Raw genomic sequence first — 9,098 nt, forward strand, 5'->3', positions numbered from 1 at the left:
ACCTTGCTATTGAGCAATCACCTTGTGCAAACTGACTCTCCCTGGCCCTTCACAATTACTCAGCAACTCTGCAAAACAGTAACACAACTGTTTATTTTTATATCAAGTTCAATATTGAAAAGCTAGCTTTGTACTTTTTTTCTGTCCCTTGAGGAAGTTACTAGAGACCCGAAGGATTTCTCTGACTCCTGACTACCAGCTCGACATGCTTCCCTCTTCTGCTAGTCCCCAGTCTGTGCCAGGTAACACAATAAGTGTCAGGGAGAGAACAAGATATTCCTATCCCTCCTGAGGGAAGATGTCCCCCAAATGGAAACCTGCCATTCACTCAACCTCCCGCCCAACCATCCATCCCCAGGGCCACCAACCAACTCATGCTTCCACAGCATCCCACCAGCCTGGGTCATTATCTCCTATGTTTGTTCTGCAGTTTTATAGTTTACAAAGCATTTTAACCTCACTGCATGTGATGTCCAAGACCTCCCTGCAGGATAGGCAGAGCAGGTGTTCACATTAGAGAAACGATAATTATATATATTTATGCATGTATTGGGGGCTGATCTGACCAAGTCTGTGTAGTTAGAAAGCAGTAGCGTCAGCTTCTTGACTTCAAGTCCCGTGTTCCTTGCAATCTTCCTTCTCCCAGCTCCTCTCCTTATTATCCATCTTGCATATTCAGCTAAATGGAGCTTTCTAGTACGCCATTTTTTTCAGATTACTCACATTCAAAAAGCTTCAGAGATTCTTAAATTCCTGCAGGATAAAATTCGTGCGTGATTCAGCTGGTCTTTCAAGGCCCTCCTCAGGGTGATTCCTAAAGGGTCTCCGCAATGTTGTTTCTACATCTTCAGCCAGATGGATCTATTTGAATTTCCTACAATGCCCTGTGTACTTTTTCAACCTTCGGACCTTTATCCGGTTTCTTCTTTAGACCTCCTCATGCTTCAACCCAGGTTTGTCTTTCAAGATGCTGCTTCATTAAGGCAGACCTCCTGCTAGGACCCTTCCCCGGACACCCTCAGCCCACAGGGAATGCTTTCCTGGGAAAGCCATAGCCTGGGACTAGAGAGCAAACCTGCTGCATCTGTAGGTATTGAAGGTGGACTCTACCTGCTATTTCCCAACTCAGCTGGGCTTTGCACATAAGAGAAGTGTCATCGTGTGCATCGACTGGTGTTGCTCTACTCCACCAAGTTCAAGAAGAGTTTGGGGTAAGATTTGCCTTTTCATGACTAAACAAGAAACAGTAGAAAAAATGTTGACTCAAAACTAAAAACTTTTATTCCATTACTAAAGTATTAATTGTGCCCTCCTTTATCAAAGCAGGAGAGGGACAGTGGGGAAGAGGAAGAAGGGGTGGAGACGGATGGTTCAAGCTCAGAGCAGAGGGTCCTGATTCCCATCCCTGGCTCCTCAAGGCCCTGTAATGCACATGCAGCCCTGGGAGGAGAGTGCCAGCACTGTGGGTCACTAGTGGTTCCTTGTACTATTTCACATCAGAGCCTCAGTTGTCTCAGCCAGAAAATATGGGTGAGTGCCCCTGCCCAGACTATCTCACTGGAGAATAGAGGTAAATGTGCTTTGTAAGTGTAAATGCTGGACCTATAGGAGGGATGGTTCATTTCTAAAGCCTAGGCCATCCCTTCTTTCCCACCTCTGCCCAGTGTCTTTTCTCTGCTAACTCCCATGAGACTGTCTGGATCGTTAGAGGGGCAAATGTTCCCTTTTGTACCTGTGCTGTTGACTGATGGCCCTCTGATACTGGAAATGTCCCATGATCCTTGAGCTATTATTAGGGCTGGTTAAATTGGCAGAAGGAAACTATAAACAGCCAGCATGGTCATAACTAACCTTTTGGTTTCCCATTTCAGGAACCAGATTCAAAATAAAGCTTTTCCTTTAAAGAGAGTGCATTTCTGCAGTTCTTCACAACACACTGAAAGAAAGGGGGAATTTACAAGCCTGGGGAATTTGTCTTCCATGAGTTTGCTCAGCCCCAGTCCTTAACTCTGGAACATTGGTCCCAAACTGCTACTTGAGCCTTGAAGTTCAGACAGGCTGGGTAGACTTCCAGGTACTTCCAGTGCTGGCTGGTCTGATCCTAATGCCCTATCCTGGGACAAATGCCCATGACTCCAAATGGGGCAGAATCTCAGATAACAGCAAAGGGGTCAGACAGGGAGGAGTTTAGGGCTGGAGAACTCTGGGGCCGTTGCTCCTGAGTCAATGCCGGCCTCTGAACTACTCATGGAATTTCTACCTCCCACATTTTCACCTAAAATTCTGGTGGGGTCCAGGCTCCCGTGGCCTGGCAGGCTGCAGTGAACCACCCCCCTAACTCCCCCCTCCCCTCACACATTTGCAACCGCGCTTCATTTGCCACCCCCACCTCCTTTAAAGCAGTCAAGATATTTTAAAACCCTTGTTTTGATCTTCTTTGCATATCAGTTACACTATTTCTGAACATGTTTATTTTTATTTTTTTTTCCGGTGGTGAGCCTGTTGCTTTGAGTCCTCAGCTCGCACGTTTCCACTTCCTCTCACTTTCCTGCACACCCCTGTGGTCTCTAGGCATGTGGCTCGGGCTAGGCTGGATGGTTCTCAGGGCCTGGGGCCTTTGATGGAGCCCCAGGAGGTAGGTTCTCCTCACCCTGGGTCTGCTCCTGACATCTGCAGAGGTGAGATGAAATTTCAGTTATGTTTTTATGTTTTCTCTGCCTCCGCTCCCAAGGAGGTAGTTCTGAATACCAGTTGGGGGCGGGAGTAGGAGGTAGGAGGGCCCTGGACTGGGCAGGAGAGAGACCAGAGTTTTTGTTCCAGCTTTGACACTGACTTTGTGAAAATCCTCTCTCTTCTTTGGGTTGGACTTAAAATTTCTAAAGCTCCTTCTGGCTCTGTCTTTCTAGGATTCTAACCCACATAGGGATGGACACTGCTCTATCAACTAACAAAATAACTTCTTTATGAAGGATCCACTTAGGACCAGGTTCTGAGACGGACATGTCGGAGATCCAGGGATGACTGAGGTACCGCACTATCAGGGAGCTATGATTTATATTTGTGGGAGACAGCATCCCCCTCAGAATAAAATCTTGTGAAAAGTCCAAGCTAAACCCTGCTAGTGAGTCATGACATACGTCTAAGCCCTCGTGCTTCCCAACATTTTTCATATCACAGCACACTTAGAAAGTAATGTTATTTGAATGGCATCCTGGGCAAATGAACAAATCTGTTCTTGCTTGGTGGCAACCGACCTATGAATTCTGGCTGTACTGGGCCCTTCCTGACCCTCCAAGGATTGCGAGACAATATTTGCATCCATTGGGGCCCAGATTTGGGAAGATTTTGTTGAAAGGATTAAGACAAATTTCTTGTTTAAGTGGAAAAACAATGGTGTTCTTCTGGCCTATAAAAAACACACACAACATTCTAGAGCGGGCAAAACAAGTATAAGGGTGGGTCCTGAAACCAGACCAAAGAGATTCAGATAGAGAATCTACCATTTGCCAACTCTGTGTCTTCGGAAAACACTAAAGCTCAGTTTCTTCTGTCTTGAGAATGGAAATAATAATATTCTCAACCTCCATAGGACTAAATAAGGTAATTCACCTCAGCACATTATAAGAACTCAGAAATGTTAACTATTATTATTATGGCTAGTGTGAGACAGGAAATTAAAGGTCATCTGGCTCAATCCTCTTGCTTGAGAGGAGATTTTGACTTGAACGAAGTCGCACAGCTAGTTAGTAGCTGAGCTGGGACTAGAACCCAAGAGTTCTGATTTCAATGTTGTGCTTTTATACAATAAAGGGAATAAAACATCACTGCATATTTAAAAAGAAAATCCACATTCTCCGTATTTAGAGTAGGTCTTCCTTCCCTGATGCCATTTTGAAGATAGGACTATTCATATTTGGCTTTTCAATGACCCTGTCTTAGGCACAAGACTGAATGAGGTGACCTCCAGAAGCTTTGTCTCATATTCCAAGTAGGTAGCCAAGGGACATATTGTTTGGCCTCAGAAGGCAAGAGAATAGGCACAGTGGCTACACATCTGGCATCCAGATGCCAAAGGCACCAGATTATCAATCCGGAAGTCCCACTAGACATGTGAACATATTGAATCTCTGGTTCACTCAGAGGCACGCATCACGTTCAACAGCAAAATGAGGACTAGAACTTGGATCTCAGACTTTCTGATGGTGTCCTTTCCAGAGTTTACCAAGTAAGATAGGATGTAAGACTCACTGTCTGCATATCCCGACCATGTCACCCAAGCCTATAAACATGCTGACTTGCCCTGCAAAGTCAATTACTCATGTAAATTTGTTTTCCTCCTTTCTTTCTTTCTATAAGCTACAAAGGATTGAGGAAACTTATTGGAAACACAGTAATGAATAATGAAGTGTGCCTAAAAATAAACTCTCACATCTTAAAAAGAGACCATAGGAGATCCAGGGCCATGCTGCCCGATGTGGTATCAGTAGGCACATGCGTCTATTTCAATTTAAATAATTAAATACAATGAAAAATTTAGTTCCCCAGGTTCACTAGCCTCATGTGACTAGTGGCTACGTAATTAACATTGCAGATACAGAATATCTCCATGATTGTAGAAAGTTTCATTGGACGAATCTATCTAGACAGGTAACTATAGTCCCACACATTTGCAATAATTCAGGCAAAATTTTGGCTCTGAGCTTTGTGTTACTAAAGCCAAGAACAAACAAACAATAAATAAATCAAAGCAAAGTCAATTATGTTATTACCAGTTCCTCAAGAGAAGTGAAGCTTTTCTAGCACTTGGACCTAAAATAATTTCTCACATAGAACTTTATAGAAAAGGTTACTGAGTGACATGGCAAATAATGTCCTTGGAAACCACAAGGGACAGTGTAGTCACAAATTTCAACGTCAATTTTTATATTAACTCCCTATAAAAGTTGAAGATATAATTTACCAAAATTCAACTAAAGGGAAATACGTGTCCTGTTGGGTCCTCGGGTGGAGGCCCAATACTTATTTACTTGATCTTAAAGAAGACATTTGAGCAACATTGGTCAGGTGAATTTGCTCCAAGGGAATGACGTTTGTTCTGAGGCCTGAATGACAAGATGAAGTCATTGGAGATCTAGAAGAAGAATATTCAAACGGAAGGAAAAACAAATGCAAAGGTCCTCAAATTGGAAAATATTGGCAAGTTTGAGGGAGAAAAAGGCCAGTGAACTTTGTGGAGGAGACTGAGTAGAGGGAGGTGATGCTGGACAGGTAGTCATGGGCCAGGGCCAGTAGAGTTTTATAGCTCATGGTAAGAGGGTTTAGCAGATAGGTGACATTATAATTTATGGTTTTAGAAACATCATTCTGGCGACTTCATGAAAAGCTAACAATGGGGAGGAAAAGTCTAGATAGGAAGGATATCATGATAGCTTGGAAGATGGTCAGCAGTGTAGATGATGATAAAACTAAGTGGGCATATATTTTACATGTAAAGTCAGTAGGACGTGCTGATGGGTTAATCATGGGACTTGAAGGAAATAAAAAAAACAACAACTAGAATGACTCAGTTATTTACTCTGAACAAATAGCTAGGAGGCTCAGTACAACCTACTGTGACAGGAAAGATACTGCAAGAAGGAATTAGAATGGGGGAGGGGCAAATCAATTGTTTGGTTTGGGTCATGGTTTGCGTGAAATGCCTATTAGATATATAATTAGAGTTATCAAGTCTGGAGCTGAAGGGAGACGTCAGATGAAGATCGAGATTTGGAGTTACGTGCATGTAGATGGAATATTAAAACCATGGGACTTGATTTCATCTAGGAAGAGTTTAGATGGAATAGGAACAAGAACCCAGAGCACTCCAAAGTCTGATGTAGAGAAGGAAGAGTCAGACAGGAGATGGGAAGGTAAGAGCAAACCAGGTGAGTGTAGAATCGTAGACACCTGGAGAAGAAAATGTTCAAAGAAATATAAAGGGTCAAACATGTCAAGTTCTATTGAACAGTCCAACAAGTTGAATATGTTTTGGCTTTGGAAACGTGCAGATCATTAGTGACTTTGATTAGAGCTGTCTAAATGGAGTGATAAGATCCGAAGCAAAGCAGAGCAAAGCTGAGGAACAGAGTTGATGGGAGATGAAGAAGTGGAGATGGAAACGTAGATCTTACTTTTGAAGATTTTTGTGAAAGAGGCACGAAAAAGAGGTGGCAACTGGAAAGACATGTAGGATCAAGGGAGAGCTGTTATTTTTCAACGGTTGTTATAACGGCATATTTGTATGCTAATAGGATGGAGGTAACAGAACAAGAGAAAATGGCCTTGCGGAAGAGAAGTACATGAAGGGAGGTAGAATCGAGAGGAGAAATGGAAAGATGAGGCTTAGAAACACCATCTCCTCTGTAATAGGAGGGAAGGAGGTGTCTGTGAGTACAGATGCAGGGGAGTAAAGGAGCTTGTGGTGGGGAATAATTCTCCTCTGATAGTAAGGAAGGAAGGTCATTATCCTGGGGAATAAAGAGGGTAAAACAAGGTAGAGATTTAAGGAGGGAAGAAAAGGTGTAAAAGACCCAGAGGCTGTAAAAGCAAAACTTCTAGAAGTGTTATAGGGTCCTCTGTCAGGGTAGATTAGAGAGTTGTGGTCATAAATTAAAGTGAGGTGATCAGCATGGTCGGCAATGTTCTTTTTTTAAAATGTGTTTTTATGAATTCCAGGTATACAAAACAACAGAATGATCAGACGTTCACACCCCTCACGAAGTGATCACCCCACCAAGTCCTCTGCAATATTTTTAACAACATTCTGCTGCTCAGGTGCAAGCAAAGGAGGAGACAGAGAATGGTTACATTTTACCAGGATTGCGGTTTTGCCCAGTGAAGGGGAAAGCAGCAAGGGGATGTAGGATGCTGGGAAAAGAGTGCTTATGGTACAGAGCAGAGGGAGTTAGGTTGGCATAGGGGTTCCGAGGGAGTAACACATCACAGGACTCCATGTATCTCCAAACTGTCTACCCAGATCATCAGTATGCCAAGAGCTTTCCTGATCTTGAAAAGGGAGCTCATTACTGACTTCTATTATTTTTTGTGACGTATAGAACCCATCCTTCAGGGTTATGCGACCATTTAGAAACTGAATATTGATCACCAGCTAGGTGGAAGAGTCACTGCTGACCACAGAGGAGGACATTTTTCCTAGTTACACACACTCTGCAGCTAAGTAGCACCACATTGCTTAATTAAACCTAGGAGATAGGGCGGCTGGCGGGAAAACACCTCACATGTGCAGAGAGAAGATGTGGGTTTGGGTCATTATCTGTTGCACGTAGCAGGTGAGAAGTTTCCCTCATACCCTGAGCTTCTCTTCCCTCTCATTGTAGTTCTGGCCCTGCATAAATTATGGCTTGTTCCATAGATCTGCTAAGAAGAACATAAGACCATCTCAAGCTTCAGGAATTGTGGAGATATGAAAAATTTCTTTATTATTATAACTCTGTAAGTTGGCCTGCAAATACAGGTCACCATAGCTTATAAGAAACTTGCCTTAAAATTGAAGAAATACTTGAAATGAAAGGAAAGTGTATTTCAAAACAAAAGCAATGAGAAGAAACTTTCTTTTTTGTGCAACATCCTATGAACTCGTGGCTCTCAAAGCCCAGGATATTGCTGCACTTGGCCACACAATGTGTTTTGAATAGCACAAGACTAATCCCTGAGTCACTCTATAATCCCGAGTTAGTGACTATCTTTTGATACCTCAGTCATCTTCTCTGTAAAGTGGGAAGAATTGTATGACTTCCTACTCAACTCACAAAGACAAGGACATCAGGAAGATTCGATGCTTTTTTTAAAGAAAAAAAAGTAACTGGGAAGTATTCTTGGTTACTTTGAGAAGAGGTTGGTACACATATGAATTGTCGCTATTATTACATGTGAGGCAATCCTTCCCACCCCCACCATATCCCAGGGCTACTGTGTGACAGGCTATTTTTAAGTCCTCATCTCTGGAAGCATATGGCCCTGCATAGTGCCAAAGAGAGAACACTGACCTGCTTCTGTGTGTTTGCTTGTTTGTTTTGATCCGATGGAGCATTTTCTAGAATCTGTTAAAGATTATCCTTTCTACCCTAAAATTCTAAAGTGAGTGCTAAAGTTTTTCTGCAGCACAGCCTGCAACAGACGATGGCAATAGAACTTGCTGAGGCAACCATAGAAAACCACCTAGGACAACTGTATGTTTATACAGATCTCCTTCCTTCTGCATCAATTAAGAGGTTTCAGGCTGACTGATGATGGTGATGGTGATGATGATAATTTCTTTTGTTTTTATGTTTTTATTGGTCTCAACTACTCTGGAATGATGAAATGAAATGCTTAAAATTCATGACTGAAGCCCTTTCCTGCTCCAAATATACAGGATGCCTATTCTAAGCCCCCTCTAGTTGACCTGACTTGACCTCCGCTGCTTGGCTATTTGGCAAGACTGTTCTGAATCTAGTCAAACTTCGCACTCATTGGATTTGATTTCTGACACCAAATCCCTGGAAGGATGTCCAGCTTATCAGTTGCAAAAGGAGAGAGATGAAAACACCTATTTCACGAGTTTATGGGAGCTAACTTCTGTGCAAGGGCAAAATATTTCCCCAGTTGAAGTAAGAAAAAGGATAAGAAGGATCCCACAAGTCTTTCTTTTTTTTCATTTTATTTTACTTTTTCTATAAGGTCCAGAGTCAAACCGTCGTGTCTTTGTGTTAAGTGATAAATAAAAATAGAAGTGACAAGAATGTTTTGCACTTTACTTATTCAATGTAAAAGGTAACTTATAAATGAAGGTGTTAAGGGAAACTCAGGAAGACGGGGCCTGCATCTCCAATTAAATTGCTGAATAAAAAAGATGTGAGAGCAGTTTAAAATGTTCTGTATGACCCTAGAGGCCAAACAGGAAAATTTACAAAAACTCACGAGGAAAAACAATTGGGACGCTACAGACACATCCAACCATGGAAAGGCCATCTTCAAGTGGCAGTGAACTCCCATTGTTAGAGAGGTTCAGCAAGAGGGTGGATGAGCACTTTCTGGGGATATTGGAGCATCAATTCTGA

General features: G+C 42.5%; 1 long non-coding RNA gene across 1 annotated transcript; it reads left to right on the forward strand.

Moving 5' to 3' along the window:
- Window positions 1–2,534: 2,534 nt before the first annotated feature.
- LOC141572370 (uncharacterized) lies at window positions 2,535–8,777 on the forward strand. Its single transcript, XR_012497751.2, has 3 exons — window positions 2,535–2,678; window positions 2,907–3,026; window positions 6,715–8,777. It is a non-coding gene; the product is annotated as an uncharacterized LOC141572370 (long non-coding RNA).
- Window positions 8,778–9,098: the final 321 nt, after the last annotated feature.

This window comes from Rhinolophus sinicus, chromosome 17 (genome assembly GCF_057876585.1).
Source record: "Rhinolophus sinicus isolate RSI-liver-muscle chromosome 17, RSI-T2T, whole genome shotgun sequence".
Taxonomy (NCBI): Eukaryota; Metazoa; Chordata; class Mammalia; order Chiroptera; family Rhinolophidae; genus Rhinolophus; species Rhinolophus sinicus.